The sequence below is a fragment of the Lissotriton vulgaris genome, unplaced genomic scaffold, assembly GCF_964263255.1.
Source record: "Lissotriton vulgaris unplaced genomic scaffold, aLisVul1.2 SCAFFOLD_858, whole genome shotgun sequence".
Lineage (NCBI taxonomy): Eukaryota > Metazoa > Chordata > Amphibia > Caudata > Salamandridae > Lissotriton > Lissotriton vulgaris.
Genome location: NW_028243697.1, coordinates 517,222 through 538,738, shown reverse-complemented (window position 1 = coordinate 538,738; position 21,517 = coordinate 517,222).

Below are 21,517 nucleotides of genomic sequence, written 5' to 3'. Positions count from 1 at the left end.
CTTATGCACAAAACAATGTATTGAAAACACATGTACATCTGCAAAATGTTTCAGCAAACAAATGTATGCATAAAATACAGCAGAAAGATAATATTTTGGAATCTCACCTCATTAATCTCATGGCAAGTCAGCATTGTAGTAATGAGTACTGATACCATTGTCATGGACAACTAAAATGTGTGCTAAGGAACTTAGAAACTCATACATAGTTCCTTACGCTAAGCTCTGCTGACTATGCTTGGGATGATATTCTTCAATTTCTTGATTACACAAATTCATATGATCATACTCGATCTCATCTAATACTTCCACAAAATCAGCATCTAAAGTTTAGTTTAGAAAATCACACCTGATATCTACATCATTTATATCTTCCTCTTCATTCTCCCTACTTATAAAAATTATGTTTAGCTCTTCTATGACACTGTTACTAATGTCGAAACCGTTTTTCAAATTTTGTTGATTTTCCATACTAAATTTCTTATGTTGTAGGTCCTTGTACGAAAATTGTGTCAAGTGCTTTATTTATTTATTTATACTACCTACTGTTTTGCAAACTTAACAACAGCACTGCCTTAGTTTGACTCACCCCATTATGTTCTTAATTAGGGTTGAGAGAGGCAAAGGAAAGGAGTAAACTACATGTCTATAGATGTTCTCCTATATTTAGAACACTGGATGAAGTACTGAATAAATAAAGTTAGATACAAAACAACATACACAAAAAAAGGCTGCGTAAAAGATACACAAAGGAAAACAACACAAATAGATCACCAAATCTTAAACACAAACTGGTAAGTCACCAAAAGAACAAAAAAGCTAAGAACACTGCAATGGACGCTACGCTGTAGAACTCATTGTGAAAAATGTAGAAACATACTGTAAATAAAGCGGAATTCAAATAAAGAAAAGTGAAAAAAGGTACATGGATGACAAAGTCACCGGAGTAATACTCTGTTCCCCAACACAAAAAAAGATTTTGGAAAAGTTATATCAACAAATATTTAAGGAGCTGCAAAGGGACCCCATCCCCCGGGACTAAAAAAATAACATTGGGGACCGTGGAGAGAACGCCAATGCCCCCACGGTCGCAGCCGGCTCCCCGCATCCTTCGAGAGCCGGCATTGCTTTCTCAGAGAGACCAGCTTACATGCTGCTCTCTCTAACGAAAAGCAATCTGCTTTCCTACTTGAAAGACATAGCAGATTAACTTGCTCTCTCTTTCAAATAGGAAACCGGTTTGCTGTGCTAAAGTGGGAGCCGCAGCGCTCCCGCCCTACCATAGCAAACAGCAGTGTCTCAGGGACAGGCACCCCGAAACACTGCAATAGCCGACCCTGGGAAATGATGGTCCCCAGGGCCATCAAGGGTTCCAGTAAGGAGGCCGCGCGACCCCCTCCCAACATTTAAAAGTCCAGAGAAGTGGAAGTCCCTGGAGCAAAACAAATCCTTCGTCAAGCCGAGAGGAGGTGGAGACTTAGGTATGATCCTTTGATCTAATAAATTATAAAACTCTCCTTGGCACATATAAATTAGTTATCCTAGAGAGGAAGGCAGCATTCTACAAAACTAGGATTAGCTTGGTGGGAAACAAACAAAAAGAGATCTTCGCAATACTGAAGGAACTGAGACAAATAGGGGACAGAAACACCACGGGGAGACTTGCCGACCTGTGATAGCTTCCAGGAGTTCTTTCTTCAAAAGGTTCGGGATATTGTCTCAGAAATCACTGCAAACCCCATAGACCATAGTCTCCTGGACCAGTATGCCCCACCAAGCCCCCCCCCTGCCTGAGTAGTCAGTTGGCCAGCTTTCCAAAACTCAACCAGGCCACCTTAACCACTGTGGCCAAACAGACTAAATCAGGCTCAAGAAATGACCCCTGCCCGCCGGGCCTTTTTCAAATGGCCCTGCCGGGAGTGGAAAAGCAGGCCGTGAAACTACTTAATGAGTCCTTAGATCTGGGCTATTTACCAGAAACGTTGAAAGAAGAAAGGGTCACTCCCCTGTTGAAAAAACCAGGGGCGGATGCGTCAGCCTTAAAAAACTACAGACCCATCTCTCAGCTCCCTTTCCTTGCCAAAATATTGGAACAACATGTCCTGAAATCCCTTTCAAAATATCTAGATGACCATCACCTGCTCCCTTCTAGACAAGCGGGTTTCAGGACACATCATAGTACTGAGCTGGTGATGGTGTCGGTTCTGGATGAGCTTAGATGCAGGGCCGATAACAAACATCCGAGTGCCCTGATTCTTTTAGATCTGTCAGCAGCATTCGACACGGTCAGCTATGACATCTTGCTGTGCCGGTTGTTGAATCTGGGCATAAAAGGACAAGCACTCCAGTGGCTAAGATCTTTCCTGACCAACCGTACCCAGAGAGTCCAAATGGGGGACCATGTGTCGACTTTGGGCTCCCTGACCTGTGGAGTCCCCCAGGGTTCTGCGTTGTCTCCATTCCTCTTTAACTTCTAACTGCAGCCCTTTGTGGAGGCGCTCACAGGCAGGGATTTCCAGGTCTTTAACTACGCTGATGACACTCAACTCCTGGTCCATCTTGACCATACCAGCCAGGCACAAGAATCCTTGAGAAATCTTCTCAGGTACACTGTTAACTGGATGACAGCTAACTCGCTAAAAATCAACCCGGATAAAACCGAGGTGCTTATTGTCCCAGCTCAAAATAGCCCTTGGTGCCAACTGTTCTGGCCTTCGAAATTAGGTGCGGCACCAACCCCAGTACCAGTAGTAAAGAGCTTGGGCCTGAAGATCGATTCTGAGCTGTCGATGTCTAGTCTAGACAGTTGACAGCCAATCAGCATGCAGCTCGTGCTCGTAATTCCCCAGATTTCCATACGCGTACGCCACGATTTTTCTTTAAAAATAAATAAATAAATAAAAGAGCCTAAACATCCATGTACAACCCCCTGAGCAAGCCTAGAGGGTCAGAATGTTTCTAGTCTGCCCCCTTCCCTTACTTCGCAACTTTGTTTTACTGTTTTCTTGTGACTCGCTTCTAGCGACGAACAAGATGGCTGCCAACACTTCCTGGTATTGAGTGTTCACAGACAGTTCACAACCAATCAGCATGCAGCTCCGGCTCGTAATTCTACGTATTTCTGTAAGCATACTCCGCGATTTTTCATAAAAAAAAAAAAGAAAACTAGAGCCTAAACATCCATGTACAACCCCCTGAGCAAGCTTAAAGGATCAACATGTTGGTAGCCTACCCCCTTCCCTTATTTCTCAACTTTATTTCTGTTTTCTTGTTACTCGGTTCTACCGAGGCACAAGATGGCCGCCAACACTTCCTGGTTTTGAGCATTGACAGACAGTTAACAGCCAATCAGCATACAGCTAGCACTCGTAATTGAACGAATTTCCGTACGCGTGCTGCACCCCGTCTCTAGATATCGCTATGATTTTACTTGCAAATTTCTCAGTAACTACTGAACGGATTTACACCACTTAACAAAAGGCACAATCTGCGCAACAACGTCTACCTCTCTGCCAAATTTGGTGTAATTCCGTTCAGCCATTCGGGCTGTAGCCCTGGCTAAAGGTCCCTATGGAAAATTGCATGGGCAAAACACTTTTTGGGACCCCCCTTTCTTCTCGGCCCCCACTTGACGAATCACTCCCAAACTCTCAGGAAAGGAGCGGCACCGAGCAGGCCATTTTCTTGGAGAAATTAACGAAGATTCGTCCAACGTCGCCAAAGTTACTCCAAATAGAATGTTGTGGATTTCCTATGGAAACTAGGTCCTAACTATAACTACCTACTGGCGCCTGCCAGTAGGTAATATCCCTGTCCCTGTAGTGAGGCCCCTTTGTACATAACCCCCCTCACTCTTAGAATGAATGGTAATTTAGGGCACTCTATCTATTTATTTCATTATTACACTTTTGGGTAATATGTAGGGATTTTATTAATTTCTTTATTATATTTTTTTAGTGAAGTAGTCACTATCCGGCAAGGACCAATAGACCCACAGTTATGAATTAACTCACTCATTAGGCCACTCGGCCACCAAAACATAAGAGCTGACACCCATGGTGAAAGACATAAACAATGTTGCATACACAGGATCTAAATTGTATCTCTGTATACCAGTATATAATGATTGTTGTTAATAATCAAATCATGTTTGGGATATAATTTACAATTAAGTTATGCATTTAATTTCAATTTTAATTTGTGAATAATTTGGAAGACTATCTTTCACTTCAAGCTCTGAGAATGTTTGATAGTATTTTTTCGCTGTCTATGAATTAAGCAATGCGAAGTGGTACTTTCTCTATCTCTTGTAAATATACTTCATAATGGTGCTTTGTTTGTGGCAAAGTTGGCTTGCGAATAAGACCGCTCTAGTCGAAACGCGTTGCCAATAATACAATTTTGTATACACGGACCCTGGTGTGCGAGTCATTTCCTTGGCGGGAACAAGTTCCCAAGATTTTTCAAATATATATATATATATATATATATATATTTATATATATATATATATATATATATATATATATATATATATATATATATATATATATATATATATATATATATATATATTTTGTCCACTCCAAATGCCACAAACGCTGCCGAACAATTTGTGGGCGGGTACCGCCATTGTAACTGCATCTGTTACAAAAACATTAACCACTAAAATCCCATACCAGGAAATCACGGAGCTCTCTGCAGGTCACAGTCTTCACTTTAATTTGGCAGACGCTTTTCAGCAACTATGACTTTCTCAGTACCATAGTGTTCCCATTAACCATTTTGCCACATTTAAAACACTCCTGTCTCTTCTTAATTGGACAGGAAGAAGTGCTGTAAGTGAAAACGGACTGAATTATGCTCAATGTTATCTATTTACTCAGCCCGCCATTATGACATGCATAGTTCTTTCATAATCTCTCAGTGAGTGTGCCTTAATACTCATAAATCTCATTTCGGTAATGATAGTCACTTAGTAGAAACAAGTTATACAAGGCTACCAATATATCCAAATGCATGTCCGATATTTCACTCACCAATGTGGCACATTGAAGACTTAGTCTATATATCTATCTATATGTCCATCCATATCTGTATTCACTGAAATAACCTTAGGTTTCAGGGACATTATAGTTAGAAATTAACATTTAAAAAACACTTTGAAATCACTGAAAAAACATAGGTTTCAGTGACGTTATAGTTAGAAATTAGCATATAAAAATCCTTAGATATTCACTGAAAAAACCACAAGTTGCAGGGACGTTATAGTTAGTTGAACATTTCACTTGTACAAAACCAGAGAAATTTGGCTGTTATAGTTAGTTCAGCTAACTAAAACTTGCACCCCCGCAATGCACTGCTGATGACGTCACATATTACATCATTCATGACATGGCAGTGCTGTCACTGATGACATCACTGATGACATCTCAAATGACATCACTGATGACATCACTGATAAAAGAAATAAAGAAGCAAGAAATATGCAAAAAGAACCAACAGAGGTGCAGAAAGAGGCCTTGTTGCAAAGTCATCCTGTGCCCCCAATTTTTTGCTGATGGGTCCCTGTGGGACCCCCTGAGCAGGCCAGGGGCTCAGGGTGTTCCTACCCTAGCCCCTTTTTTTGCTTTTTAATGTTTCCTGTCACCTTTCACAATTCTCAAATATCAATATCTATAAATCAAGAGCTATCTCTTTGCCAAATTTGGTGTAATTCCGTTCAGCAGTTTAGGCTGTAGCCGTGTCTAAATTTTCCTATAGAAATTAAGATTGAGATAACATGTTTTGGGACCCCCCCTTTTTTCTCGGCCCCCACCTTGACGAGTCACCCTGAAACTTTCAAGACAGTTGCTGACCTGAGTGAACAATTAGTTTTGAAAATTTCGGGAATATTCGTCAAACAGCACCAAAGTTATTGGCAAATCAAAAAACACTCTTCTTATGGAAACTAGGTTCTAACTTCCGACTGGCGACCGCTAGTAGGTAATATATATCTATATATATCGATATATATCTATATATGTCTATATATCTATCTATCTATCTATATATATATATATATATATATATAAAAATATATATATATACACATATGAATATATAGATCATAGTACAGTTTTCTCATCAATACCTTTATAGCAAATGTTGGTGATATTATCACTGATGTCATAGAAGGTGTCAAGACTTATGTAATATGCGAGGTAATTAGCAGTGCATGGTGGGGAATTGAGTTACCTTAGGGCATGAGTTATAGTTTCTTAGGAAACTATAACTATAACTGCTGAATTTCTATTGTTTTAAGTGTGTGAAATCCGAACCTAACCATAGAAACTCTGCAACCTCTAGTTATTAGTGAGTTTCTAAGTTTTTTCTAATTCATTTTCCTAACTATAACATCCCTGTAACCTATGTTTTTTTTGTGAATTTCTTTATTTTAGTGCTATTTCCTAACAATAATGTTCCTGTAATCTTTGGTTATTTCACTGAATTTCTAGGATTTTTTTATGTAAAATAGTATTTAATTACCACACGTTAATCCAACCACCACCATGCATGGCCTTTGATCAACCCCCCGCATGCAGCCAACCCGTGGGCCATCCTCTCCAGGCTGCACTCCCTGGTACAATTTCGGCCCCAGGGACGCATCTCACGGGAACTGGCCATATTCGAAAGGGGGAGGGGGCATGCAGTCCCCAGGGGATGGGGCCCCCTTGGCTGAAAGCAGCCTGAGCGTGGGGCCCATAGGGGTAGGGTCAATGAGCCCAAAATCAGCCTTGAGATGGGGGCCATGCGCACCCCCCTTCCCCAAATATATAGCAATGTTCTCTCTGGGACCTGGCCCACCCGGGTGGCACTTGTTTTTTATTTTATCCTCTGTAAATTTGCTGCAAAGTGTTTTTAAAAAATGGCCACCACCAGGCCTAAGAGGTGAGAGTATTCCTTCCCTGACGCATTGTATTTTTTTCAACTCTTTTCATAGGACTTGACCGAGTTCGAGTCCAAAGATGGCTGCAACCACTTCCTGGTTGAAATGGTGGCAGCTAATCATGGTATTGCTGGTGGCTTGTGGATTCACAGATCCTCTGCAGTAGATCCACGTCTCTAGATATACATACATCTGTTTTCTTTAATAACTCTAAAAGTATTATACCAAATTTCAAAAAGCACTCTTTCTGGAGCCAATGTTGTGTCTTTCTCAACTCTAAGGATTCCATCCCTTGGAGATTGTATTTTGTCATGGGAAGGGGACGTGCAGCCCCCTCCCCAACCCTCTTTTGGCCCCAGGGACTCCATCCCCCACTGCCCTTTTTTTACTAAGGGGGAGCAAGTACGACTTCCCCTTCCCATTGTCTTTATGACCCCAGGAACCCCATGCCCCAGAGCGAAAACATATATTTAAAGGGTAGGGAGGCATGCAGCCCACATTCTCAAGCCCCTGCAGGCACCATGGACACCATGCCATAGGACTTTTCTTTTTAATTAAGGGGAGAGGATGCATGGCCCCCCTTCCACCACCAGTATGGCCCACGGGACCCTTTCCCCAGGGGCCTACCTTTTTTTATTAAGGGGAGAGGGGCGCAGGCCCTCCTCTCCTAACCAATAGTGGCCCTGGGGACCCTAGTACCTGGCCCTCAGGTGCCTCTGGTTGGGCACCCTATTTCCCACCCTGGAAAACTGAACTGTACACTGGAGGCTGCGGGGAGAGCCCCAGGCCCCAGGTTGCCCGGCTGACTCCCCACATGCACACATCCTGTGTACTGTTGGAGCCGGCCTTTCTGGCACCCTGTGGTAGCTGGTGTTTGTGCTTGCTCCCGGTGGGCACGAGCCAACTGAGTTTCCTTGCCGGCAAGAGCGCAGGCAGGGAAACAAATGTCTACTCCTACCTGGTGGGAGAATTTTCAAATCTTCCACTGGGTGGCTTTCCCTACCAGCGCTCCTACACACACCGTACATATGTGCACTATCAGAGCATCAATAGCCTTCATATTATTGACAGCACTATTACTGACATCCTTCCTGTAGGCTGGCATCCCATCAATTAGTCATTGCGTGCCATACCACCCATATTTAGTAAGCCATTATAGGAGATCTGTCTTTGCTGTCACCTCTGATCTTTCATCTTTTGCTGGGCCATATATTTCCATTGACTTTGGAACTCTGTGCACTTTGAAACTGCAAAACAGTGCTAAAGTGCCTCTGCTCTCCCTTTAAACGTGGTTGAATTGGTGAATTCCACAAAAGGTGTATTTAATTTGCCTATAAGTCCCTGGTTTATGGCACAAAGTGTACCTAGGGCTTGGAAATAAAATGGCACTAGTGGACTACAGCCTCTATTGTGCCATCCACTACAGTGCCCATTGTAAACTCCCCAAACACACCCCCAGCAAACAAGTTTAGTATGGCCAAAAACTTTTATCATCTTGAAAATTCCCAAAGTAGGTATGGTTGGCCCAGGGAACTTTTCAATTTTTTTATTTAAAAAAAAAAAATCTTTTTATTAACAAAATTGCAAAGAAAAACATCAGGTGACTTTAGCAGTCGCTACACTTGTCAATGTTACCTTCCAATACTCACAGAATAATAAATACAAAATAAAGACAATGGATCACTGGGACTCGTGTGCTTCCACTTCTTCCAGACGCAACGGACATGCACAAATATCTCCACGGTATCGATTCCAACCTCCCATACCTTCCCTCACTTCTCTAGCTATGTAGACTGACCTCTCCCTGAACATGCACCAGTCCATGTCTTCCCCCCATTTTGCAACTCGGGCGGCTGACTGGCTCCCCACAATTGAGCTATGTTTCGTTTCGCTATCATACATGCCAATGTCACCAATTGTTTCCCATATACGTTCAGATCTGTGGGAACCCAAACCTTTAGTATGCACCTGTGGGCCTCCGGTCGTATCTCCAGCCCCAAAACCTCTTGCAACTTATCATGGATTTTCACCCAGTAGTCCTGCACCTTCGTGCAGTGCCACAAAATATGTATATAGGTGCCAAGCTCTCCGCATCCCCTCCGACACTCCCCACTCTCCCTCGACCCATGTGAATCAGATGAGGCCCTGTAACATATGACCTATGTAAAATCTTCTGTTGCACTAATCTGAGCCTCATCTGTATCGCTACCACCCTTGGAGAGGAGACTGCCTCCTGCCAGTCCTCGTCATCCAGCTCCAACCCATCTGCACTCCAGTGCGTCCTGACATGCACCAGTGGGTCCTCCGTATTATTTATGAGCTTTTTATATATTAAAGAGATAGTTTTCTCTGGGAGGTGCCCGTCCAACACTCGATCTTCAAGTGGGGAAGCTTCGGGAAGCGTGTGTCTCTAGGGATGTGTGTAAGCAGAGCATGTCTAACCTGGAGGTAGCGGTAATGCTCACTATCATAAAGGCGGTACTGCTGCTTGAGGGAGTTAAATGTGTGCATTGTGTCTGCCCCCCACACGTCCTTGATCTGCTAGATCCCTATAAGATCCCATTTGTTGAACCCCTTGGACTTCCACAAACTTCCCAGCTTCTCTCAGCTCCATAACTAGGTTGGCAAGTGTGAGTTTCCCCTCCCACCCTAGATATCTGTTGGCTGCATGCCACACTTGCATGGCATGTGCGGTTGGCCCATTTAGGGGAAACTGGCGAGATCTGGCATATGGCGCCCTGATGAAATCACTCCCTGGCACCTGCCAGCAGTCCATAGCATATCCCGGGTCCCCTGGGGGCCCGTATATAACATGATTCACTGCCGCCTGTTGGGAAGCCCAATAATATTTCCGTAGATCCGGCAGTCCTATCCCCCCGTCATACCAGGGGATGGTGAGTTTTGAAAATGCTATTCGATGTCTGCCATCCCAGAGAAGCTCTCTCTGGAGGGCCTCTATTTCCCTGAAGTAGGACCCCGGTACCGGGTCCATCGTGTTCTGGAGTGCGTATAAGAATCGGGGGAGGTCCATCATCTTGAAAAGCACCGCTCTACCCAGGAGGGAAAGCGGAAGGGCCTTCCAATGCTCCACGTCTCTCCTGAAACGAGTCAACGGGGGTTTAAATTATTGGCATATCTTAACTTTGGGTCAAGCGTGACATAGATACAGAGGTATCTGAACCCTATTGGCTCAATTTGTATGGGGCATGCCTGCAGGATTACCGGCAGATCGCCCCTGAGGAAGAAGAGCACTGATTACGACCAGTTAATTGCGAAACCGGAATACCTTCCGAATAAAGCCAGCACATCCAGAAGCCCAGGGCACTTTTAACCCACTGGTTAGGGTGTGTCCAGGAGCACTTCCCACCCACTAGCTAGTGCCAGGCATAAATGTGGCGCCTCCAGTTGAGAATACCCCTGGACCTACAGAAGAGGACTGGACCTGCTCCCTCTTGCACCCATTTCAAGGAGATGGACTCCAAGGGTCATAAGACGGATACAGCAGGCTACAAAAGGCCTTTTGTGCAACTTCCTAGCTGACCAGTGGAAAATGGACCTGGACTGGACCCTGTTGTGGGACTCTGCCTGACACTCTGTGAGTCTCCAAGTGAGTCCAATGAGGTCCTGTATGCTTTAAAAGTGTACTCTTGTGGTGAATGGGGAGTTAAAGGACTAAATCGGGAGGTCAAATCTTTGACCCGGACGAAACTGGTTGGCGCACTCCATTGTGTCCAACGTCAAATTGAATGTTGGTCCCAGTCTGCCACAACCTTTGAATATCATTGGCGCCTTGTGATTTTTTTACCTATGTTTACTTAAAACTTTCAAAATTGATATCTTTGGTTCACCTTAGTGTTTTTCTGTCATTTTGGTGTAGGTTTGTCTATTATTTTTCCTGCTATTTTTCTTAATCAGTTTGGGATTTTTATTGTTTTGCATTCTGAGTTTGTTACTGTTTTGGTACTGCATGCATACTTAACCTATTGCCCTAAGTTAGGCCTGTCTGTTCTGTGCCATCGGTACATCGAGGTTGATCTCAGGTTAATTTAGTGACTTTGAGGGTTCACCCTGACAAGGGTTGTGATTATTCCTTGAGGCGAGTAGTCCCTCATCCCCAATAATAATACAATTCTTTACAGCCATCATCGAGGAGTACAAATACTTTAACACCATCACCCGTTACATTATAAACACCACACCAGCAATGATTATTTAACCAATGAAAAACAAATCCATTCAATCCTTTCTATCTTTGCAGTCTGAGAAACCCCAAAAGTGTGGCACTATATGAAACAATAAGCATCTCATTTTAATTAAAGCATGAGAAATAGAATCCATGCAATGTTGGAGAGGAGAATCTTATCATCCTGCAACTACATCAGGACCGAACTCTGCTCCAATTTAGAAAGTAGCTGAAGATGCACATTTTTAAAGAGCACTACATCACGATGCACGAACAGCCCATTTTGACTCTTAGAAGCCAGCTTTATGCCAGTCACACACTGACTGTGCCTTTGCTTTGGACCATTTAGCGCTTTGCTGCCTGTCGGCCATGTTTGTGCTATTTAATAATCACATATATTAAATTGAGACATATCAACAAAAAACTATCTCTGCAGGCAAAATGTGCCACTCCCTGATTTCAAACATTCATACCACATTTTCTCTCTGCACCTTGAGTAAAAACCTCAAAACTCTCTTTTTGAAAAAGCTTTTGATCACTTTAAGACGCTGGAAGTTGTATTTCATATATGTTTCTATTGAAGAATATATTTAATATGATCCCCAATGCATTTCGGGGGGAGTTTTTTAAGCCATTGAAATATGAATACCAACAACATCACTACGTTACATGTGTCTGCCATTGTTAGCAGTAACAAATCAGAATCAGTTTTATGCAGATGTGTCCATTAAAAATATAAATCGCACATTTTTCCAAGGGTATGTCATGGAGCTCAAACCATACTGTTACTATGAAGAAACATCTTTCGAGAAAAAGGGATAGCCATCCCACAGTTGTCCCACAATGGGTTAACAATCGTAAAATGACATCCAAGTATTTACCTAAAAGCATATAACTAATTCCTGATGGGTAAACCCTGTGCCTTACCAGTCAAAACAATCAAATCAGTTAGTGAGTTCACTGTTCTGACGATTATAAATCAAATAAGTCTAATAAAGAACAGTTATCTAGTGAATAAATAGGATAGAAATGTTCACGAATTCCTTCCAGGCATTTCATTGGTCACTAGAAGGCCTGTGGGCTGGTAGTCTTTCACAGAGCATCTTTGTAGCAGTTCCAGGAAGCCGGGTTACAATCTCATCTATCCTCATTTTGAAATTCGCCCTTACTCAGTCTAAATACACCTTTCTTTGTGGCATCAAAACAGTCCTCATTGATAACAACGCATTCGTGTCCAGCGACGGCTCGTGGAGGGAGTTACGGTGGGGCAGGAGAGTGGGGAGGGGGAGGGGCAGGGTGGAGGTTGCTAAAAACCGGCATATGGATAATTGCAGGTAAGTAAACAATTTAATTAATAAAACGAATTTCGTAGTGCGCCTTGCATCGCAAAATGCAATGCAGTGCGAGCTACGAAATTCGTTTTATTAATTACATTGTTTACTTACCTGCAATTATCCATATGCCGGTTTTTAGCAACCTCCGCCCTGCCCCTCCCCCTCCCCGCCCTCCTGCCCCACCGTAACTCCCTCCACGAGCCGTCGCTGTTCGTGTCTACGAGAAAATAATTAGACAGTCTTAGCACGAGTCTTCCTGGCTATGGACAATCCATTATGAATTACTGTGTCACATAAATGTAAGAAACGTCGGGCCATATTATCAAGAACGGCAAAGGCGATAATATTATCGCCGCTTTAGCGGCAGGAAACTGCCACTAAAGCAGCAATAAGAGGTTTGATAATAGGCCCTTGTCAATTCCCATAGAAGCCCAGGTTCTGGTGTGCAGGACATCAAACCTGGGCTTCTATGGGAGTTAACAAGGGCCTACTATCAAGCCCCTTATCGCCGCTCTAGCTGCAGTTTCCTGCCGCTAAAGCGGCGATAACATTATCGCCGTTCTTGATAATATGGCCGGTCATTTTTAATAAACAGAGTATAATCATAACGTCATAGATATCTTTGTGTATTGTTTTATGTCAACTACAGATCTGAAGCGTACGTCTGTAAACATTGTGTGAGCTTCAAGATAATCGCTTCGAATTGTATGTACTTACAGCACCAGTGCTTAATTTGTAAAAGGATGCTTTGAATGGAAGCCTTTCCTCTAAATCCCGCCAGCAGACGCCACTACCATATGTCACCGTTGCCGATTACTTAAGTTGTGCAGCCTTGATTTCACCTCTTCTTTCTTCTACCAACAAAATCTCCCTCCCTCTTTATCTCTCTCTTGCAGATTGTTTTTCGTCCCTGTTTTCTCCCTTTGTCACTGTTATTCTGTCCTTCTTCTCCTTTCTCCCTTTTATGCCTCTTTCTGTTGTCCTGGGTCAAAGTCTACACCAGGTCTCCAAAAATGCGTGTCCACAGGTCCCACCTGCATCCACCATTCAAGTTAAGCACTGCTCACATAGTAGGCTTTATCCTGTTTTCGAAAGTACGTACAAACAGGGCGCATAGCCCAAGTCAGACCAACCATTCATCAGGCTTGCAGTAGTCCTTTCTTTATTTCTTCATGTGAAGTTGTACCAAGATGTTGTCTTTCTTGATATTGAGTTCTTGTACGAGGGGGCTTACCGAAAGGCTGAGCTGGACTCATTTGCCTAGCGTTGCAATCACATGGACTTTTTTGTTTATACCAATGTTGGAATGGAGTTGGAGCTGCTGTCCATACTGTTGGTGCGTTTGTCTCACAGCCTACCAACAGATTCGGGAGCAGGTTTATACGAAAGGGCCACAGTGCGGCACCGCAAGCCCTTTTGCTGCGTCAAGCTGCGTCACTTTCAGCGCCCAGGAATGTGACATATTTACAATGATATGTTGCATTCCTGTGCTCTCCTTGGCACTGGCACAAAAACAGCTGCCATGCGCCAGCGCAGGCACCCTTGCACCATGGTGCAAGGATGCCCGCGTCATGGGGAGATTGTTTTTGTGCAGTAAGGGGCACCTTCCTGCACGAAAACAATCACTACAGGCATTTCCCTCTTTCAAAGCGTGCTGTAGAATGCAGCACGGATTGAAAGAGGAAAAAAACAAGGAGGAATGTAGCCTCGCTACGCCGCCCCTAGGGTGGCGTAGCATACTGACACATTCTGGGTTTGCGATTCCTCGTAAATCAGGAAATGAGTCTGGTTCCATAGGTGTTGCGTGGCAACACCCACAGCAACCCCCATGGCACACAAAGTGCTGCATGTAAAGGTGCAGTATTTACAAGGACAAGAAAAGGTGCGCAGAGTGGCTATTCCTGTCCTTGTATATATGGGGCAGAGAAATGTGCTGCCAGTGCGTCACTAAATGTGACGTACTGGCAGTGCAAGGGGCTTGTAAATCTGGCCTCAATACCTTTATTCGCGACTATACATCAGAAGTACATAGCTCTAAATTGTCCTTTCTTTATATCTTCCTATCACACAATGTTGCACCCCTGCATAAACAGTTTATGTGACTGTAGGCTTGCAGGAAATCCCTGAACAGAGTTTCTCTTGCAATTGCATTACTCGACATTCATATTTTTAAGATACAGATGCAAAGCATTCTCTAGTGACCTGCTAAATCAGACTGCTGGTTAGCCCGCAAATAAATGAAATTCATGCCCCAGAAAACGCTTGGATGTAACTTCGTGTAATACGAAACAATATGAATGTGAAGTAATTATCATTTTATCGGATTAGAAGGCAAATTACATCCCAGTACCACAAAATGTGAAAAGTGAAAAAATCAGTGGTGGGTAATCAAAAAAAGAGAATTAGAAACAAAAACACAATGTTGTTGCTAGATAAAATATACGCAGACATGCACAGTTTAATATTGCTATCCGTTTGCAATTACCAGCCTGCAAAATGAAGGATGGCAGTTACCAAACTGTACCTGAAACAAAGAGAGGCGGAGTTGGTCCCATAAAACAGGTATTTAGCACAACCTGTCAGTCAGAGTGGCTGTGTGTTATCAGCCTCACACTGAGTGAGAACCACTGACATGATATAAGGGGCAGATCCCAGTTTGACCAACAAGGAAAATTGTGCGAGAATCCACAGGACGCAATGAACATTTTCCTGCCCTTTCTGAAGGTGAACTAAAGTATACTACTGGGTAACCTGTTATATCCCCATCTTCGTAAGACGGTTAAGTGGAAACTATCACTTTGAGGACAGCTGGGCTTTGTATCTTGCCGCTTGAAGCATTTATTTTAAAACTTAATCATGGCCAGATTTGTTTTAATCCCAGAAAAAAAGAGCAGCCTGAAGTTTTACAACCCCGAAGCTCCACAGCAGGATTCAATTCAACTTAATTCAAAAAGACTGTATTGAGATGCAAGCACAGTCTATAAAAGCATCTTACAGCATAAACAATGAAACATAGTAAAAATATACACTCCATTAAAATAAGATAAAAAGGATAAAAACAGATACTATGTCGTAATATTGGCAGCAGGGTTTAAGGCAACCTAGTTATACAAGTTCTTACAGCAGATCTTAAAAAGGCCCCAATGTGCAAAATAGCTTCATCATCAGATAATTGAAGTAAGGATCTAAAAGCTGGCATAGATTGTCCAATATTATGACAATTTATTTTTAGAAACGGAATTTCAAAAAGTCTGCTATACCTTACATAATATTTACAGAAAAAAATGTAAAGTGTAAGATTGATTGATCTGACACTTCGTAACAGGGGCAAGGCATCTCAGGTCAAGGTTCTTTGTGAAATCCAGTGGGAAACATAACTTAATATAATGTAATGTAAATATAATTTATAGAGTGCAACTCATGCCACGGGGCGTCTTGTGTCAGATCAAAAATGAAATAGTAAAGAGCATTCCCAGTGGCCCAGTGCACACCTGAGATATTGTGTAGGGCAGTAAAATACAGTCAGACTTAAGTAGGCATTTGTTTTCCCTTCCACTTCCCTTAGTTGTCTGGAGTACTCAAAGGGGGCATATTATCAAGAACGGCATTAAAAATGATCGCCGGTTTAGCGGTGCTCTGGTGTTCTGGTGTGAACATGGGCTTCTATTGGAATTCTCCAGGGCATATTATCAAGCCCATTATCGCCACTTTAGCGGTGGTTTTCTGCCGCTAAACCAGCGATAATTTTAACACTGTCCTTGATAATATGCCCCCAAATCTTTACTTATTCGACATTCCTTTTACTTAGGCTGTTACACAAATGATCGGGTCCAAAAAGGCAGACTGTACTCCAATCTTACAGTATTCGGACTTCAGATAAGCCTACCTTGGGATGAGAAGTCCTCTATCAAGGGAAAGGCAACCCAATATACTAACTTTCAATAAAGCAACCACTTCATTCCTCCAGATTGCAAGCCACAGTAACGCAGACCAGGCTTTAATCCAGTCTTCTAAATCAGGAAGCACTTAGGGGCAGATTTATGAGTCCCTTGCGCCACGTTTACACCGCTATTGCGTCACGCAAGGCGGCGTAAACGTGGCGCATCCCTACGATCGATTTACAACGTGACGCATCTAGGCAGATGCGTCACGTTGTAAAGCCCTGCGCCGCTTGTGGGCGTTCCGGCGCAGGGTGGGCGTTCCGGGGCAGGTGCGCCTCGCAAAAGTGGCTGAGTGAAATCTATGAGATTTCACTCAGTCACTTTCTACGTCAATTCCTTACGCCTGCTTGAAGCAGGCGTAAGGGTGACGCACCATGCATTGTAGGGGTGGCTCCTGTGCATTGCAGCAGTCATGTCGCACTTGCGACATGACTCCTGCAATGCGCCGCCCGTGCGCCGAGAGATGCGTCACGCATCTTCACTGCCTTGCACCATGGTGCGCCGCATCATAAATGCGGCGCACCATGGATGGCGGAGCAGTGGCGCACTGTGGCGCATGTTAACTGGCGCATCCCTGGGGATGCGCCAGTTAACATAAATCTGCCCCTAATTCTTTATGACAGATAAAATTTGAAGTTGATATTGGGACTGACAAAAGTTTCCTACAGAATCTGTTCTCTTCAAGCTGAATAGTCTTGCATAGCGCCATACATAGCAATAAGAATACATTGTGCCATATATTTGTAACAAGGGGCCAAAAGAACCCCTCCCTGTTGGTTGCCGGAGGCTGCATAAAGAACCAATGGCATTGGACAATTTGGTTCTGAGCTGCACAATGCTAGGTCCCTATGACCCTCACGCAGAAAAGATAACGCCAAGATATGGAAAGGTGCTAGTGCTACTCAAACAGTTAGAACCAATTGACAAAAGTGAAAGTTATTTGCACCTTGAGTCACATGCCATAATATGCGATTTTGCAAAGCTTGTTGATATATAAAATGAATAGAAGAAGAGTCAGCATGCACCCATGTCTCACTCCCTGGTGAATATCTATGTCTCCAGAGACCTCAAGTCAAATATACTTTTATTTGATACATTAAAAATCATAAAAGGATGGACAACCATCATGAAACACAGTGCTTTAAGTGTACATTTTAAAAACGTAAAAAGGCCTTATCGTCGTAACCATGAATAGGGGGCAGCTGGTGCACAGACATAATATCGAGTCCAAAATATCGTTTGGACATAATATCGTGTATTTAATATCGAGTGGACAAAATATCGACAGGACAGAATATCGACTACAAAAATATTGTTTTTAAGGTAAGTGAAGTAATATCGACTGTAAAAAATATAGATAGTTAAAATATCGTAGTATATAATATAGATAGTACAATATATCGAATTTTTAATAATATATCATTTTATATAGTGTATTTTTATGTTATCATATGTGTGAACATTGTGTATTTATGTTATAAATAATTATATTTAACGAATTTTGTTTTAATAATTTTTGCGTAATTTTAATCTGTAGCGGGTTGTGGGTTTATAGGGGAATAGGGTGGAAAGTAATTTAATTATAATTAATTAAATATGTAAATTTATTTATTGATAGTAATTAGTAATTAATTGCTAATTATTTATATTTGTTAATTAATTTAAATAAAATTGTTAATTAATTTAGAGTAATAGATTAATTGTTAATTATGTAAATTAAACTAATTTAATTCTGTAGCGGGTTGTGGGCTTATAGGGGAATAGGGTGGGAAGTAATTTATTTATAATTAATTAAATATGTACATTTATTTATTGATAGTAAATAGTAATTAATTGTTAATTAATTTATAATTGTTAATTAATTAATTAAAAATTGTTAATTAATTTATATTAATTGATTAATTGGTAATTATGTAGATGTAAATAATTTAATTTATGTAGTGGGCAGTGGGTTTATAGGGGCATAGGGTGGAAATTAAATTATTAATTATTAATTAAGTAATAAAACTAATTACTATTTATTTATTTGGAAATAATTGTTATATTTGTTTAAGTTATAAAATATTTATTTGTTAATGTTTAATTAATTAGTATTAATAGGTGATTAATTTAATTAATTATTGGTAATTTTTTTAAATTAATTATTAATAGATTTTTTTTGTAGATTTTTGAATAATATATGAATTATTTACTTTCCCTAATGTTGTATTCTCTGGAGTGGGAATAGTAATTTTAACCCCTATGCTATCCAACGCTTTCCCTACTGTTGCACCCACTGGAGTGGGAATAGTAATTTTTACCCCTACGCTATCCAACGCTTTCCCTACTGTTGCACCCACTGGTGTGAGAATAGTAATTTTAACCCCTACGCTATCCAACACTTTCCCTACTGTTGCACTCTCTGGAGTGGGAATAGTAATTTTTACCCCTACGCTATCCAACGCTTTCCCTACTGTTGCACCCACTGGAGTGGGAATACTAATTTTAACCCCTACGCTATCCAACACTTTCCCTACTGTTGCACCCACTGGTGTGAGAATAGTAATTTTAACCCCTACGCTATCCAACGCTTTCCCTACTGTTGCACTCTTTGGAGTGGGAATAGTAATTTTAACCCCTACGCTATCCAACGCTTTCCCTACTGTTGCACCCACTGGAGTGGAATAGTAATTTTTATTCTTTTGTTATTGTATGTTAATAATATTGGCTATTATTTAATTATATTTAGTTACTATATATATATATGTTTTAAGAAATATGATTAAATAATTTTTATTTTTTTACTTTAATTAATTATTTAATTATCATTAGTTAATTTAAGTATTCTTAAGTATATTTTAGTACTTAGTTTGTAATATTAATTTAATTTAATAGTGTTTTTAGTAAAGTCGATATTTTTTAAAACTATATTTTTGTAAACGATATTTTAAACTCGATATTTTTGTACTTACCTGTTTGTAGATAGAAACTCAATATTTTGTCAGTCGATATTTTTTACACGATATTCTTGCAGGTCGATATTTTGGCAGTCGATATTTTTTCAGTGATCCGGGGCAGCTATTTAAATTAAAATAATGACAAGTATAACAGTACATTTAAAGAATATGTGCCAATTAGTTGGCTACTTGGCTAGAGTCGCTTTTTCCAGTTGTTCTGCCGCAAGGTCCCAAAGTTTTATGGCTCTACAGGACAGGGGAATCGACAACCATCCAAGACACCTAATTACTGCTGCTCTATATGTTGTTTTTTGCTCCTTCCTTAGAGCCTCTCGAAGGATGGTTTGTCAAGTTTCCAATAAAAAAGGGCAAGTACATAGTAGATTCAGTAGTGGCTCCTCCCCTTGACCAAAGAGGCGCCATTCCTTGGATGACCATGTTTGTTTCCATGTTGGGGTCAGATCCTTTGAGGGGAAGATCCCATTCGTAGCAACGTCAGATAATCATTTTCCTGGTGGGAGAATTGTTTCATCAGCTACTGTTGTGGCTTCAGCCTCTGGTGGGCCTGTATCACAGCACAGGCGTGATTTTTTTGCAAAGGTCGTTATGTCTGTTGATAAAGAGATCTGCTTGATGGTATAATTCAGCACACTTTTGAATCTGGAGTACGTTGCCGGGGTAAGCCAAGCCTCCTCTAACTGTAGTGCCAACTGGGATTCCTTCAGGACTGTTGTGGTTGAATTGACTAGTCTTCAAGTTTTCAATCTCGACCCAACAGTTGGGCTAGGGTGTTGTCTTCTGCTTCCCTCATCCTCCAATAATACTTTACTAATGCACCTTGCCTTGCCATGATCTGATTTTTTAATCCATATTCTAGGCGGATTTGTGCCTGTGAGGTATGTAGAGGTATTGAACACAATCTCTTTAAAACGTGGATTGTGCTGTGTTTGAACTGTGGCATCTTTAATGTTGAGAATTTCCGAGCCATATGAGATGATAGGTAGGAATTTTGAGGCAATCACTTTTAGCAGGTGACCGGTGGAACAGACTATGAGTTTTTTTCTTAGGATTTTGAAAGTGAATAATACTTGTTTGGCTTTCATACGTCCTTGGTCAAGATGTAGCTTAAAGTTAAGCTTTCAATCTAGCTGAAAGCCTAGGTATTTATAGCAGACTACCATGGTCAGTTGTTGCTTACCCAATTTCCAGGAAAAGGTATGACTTTTCGATGTTTTATTGTATTTGGAGAAACACGTAACATTTGTTTTTTGGTGGTTAATCGTAAGTTGGTTCAGTGTAGTGTAGGCTCCCAGTTCCGTAACCATTGTCTGCAGGCCTATGGGAGTTTGTGCAAGCAAGACGATCTTGTCCGCAAATTGGAGACACAGTGTCTGTATTTTGCCCAGTTTTGGATGGTCAGCTTGAATTAACCGAAGGCGCTTATCAAGATCGGAGGTGTAAATGTTAAATAAACAGGGAGCTAAAACGCAACCCTCTTTTAGCCTGTTGAATGTTGGAATCTTGCCCGGTTAAACTGGACCCATCTCCTTTCTTGATTTGGACCCACGTGTATGAATAAAGATTGATGATGGCCTCTAGGAGCTGGGCGGGACCCATATAAACAAAGAGATTCTATCAAGAAAAAAGTGCAAGTGTTTATTTTTAAGGGTTTTTATAAATATATTTTTGAAAGGGAGGTTGGCTCTTCATCTAACCGGTGGGATGAAGGCACTATGTGCTTTTAAAATACCCCTCACACACTAAGAGTCCCTTAGTGTCATGCTTCATCATGGGGGTCTTCCCGTCCCTCTACGGGCGGGGAGTGCTGCGACCTACGAGCTACGCAGGAGCACTATAGTTTTGTGGTGAAAGACTATGTGTTTGTGCAGTGACAGTGGAGGTGGTGAGGTGTAGGGACCTAAAGAAGTGATTAAAAAAGGTTAAAAATTCCCTGGCTAGTGGAAAAAATAATGTTATTCGCTTCCCTGGCTGGGAATGTTAAAAAGGGGTTGTGGGGTAGGGCTATTTAGCAACTACCGGGTCGACATGTTTCACAGACAGTCCCCTACTGTCTGATCATCAGGACCAATGGTGGTCCCTACTTGGAGGTACTCAGTTCTAAGTAGTATAGCCTAGAGTCCTACAAACTGATAGCAAAAATCGGCTAACAGTTTGTGCTTCGGAGCTTGAGTTGG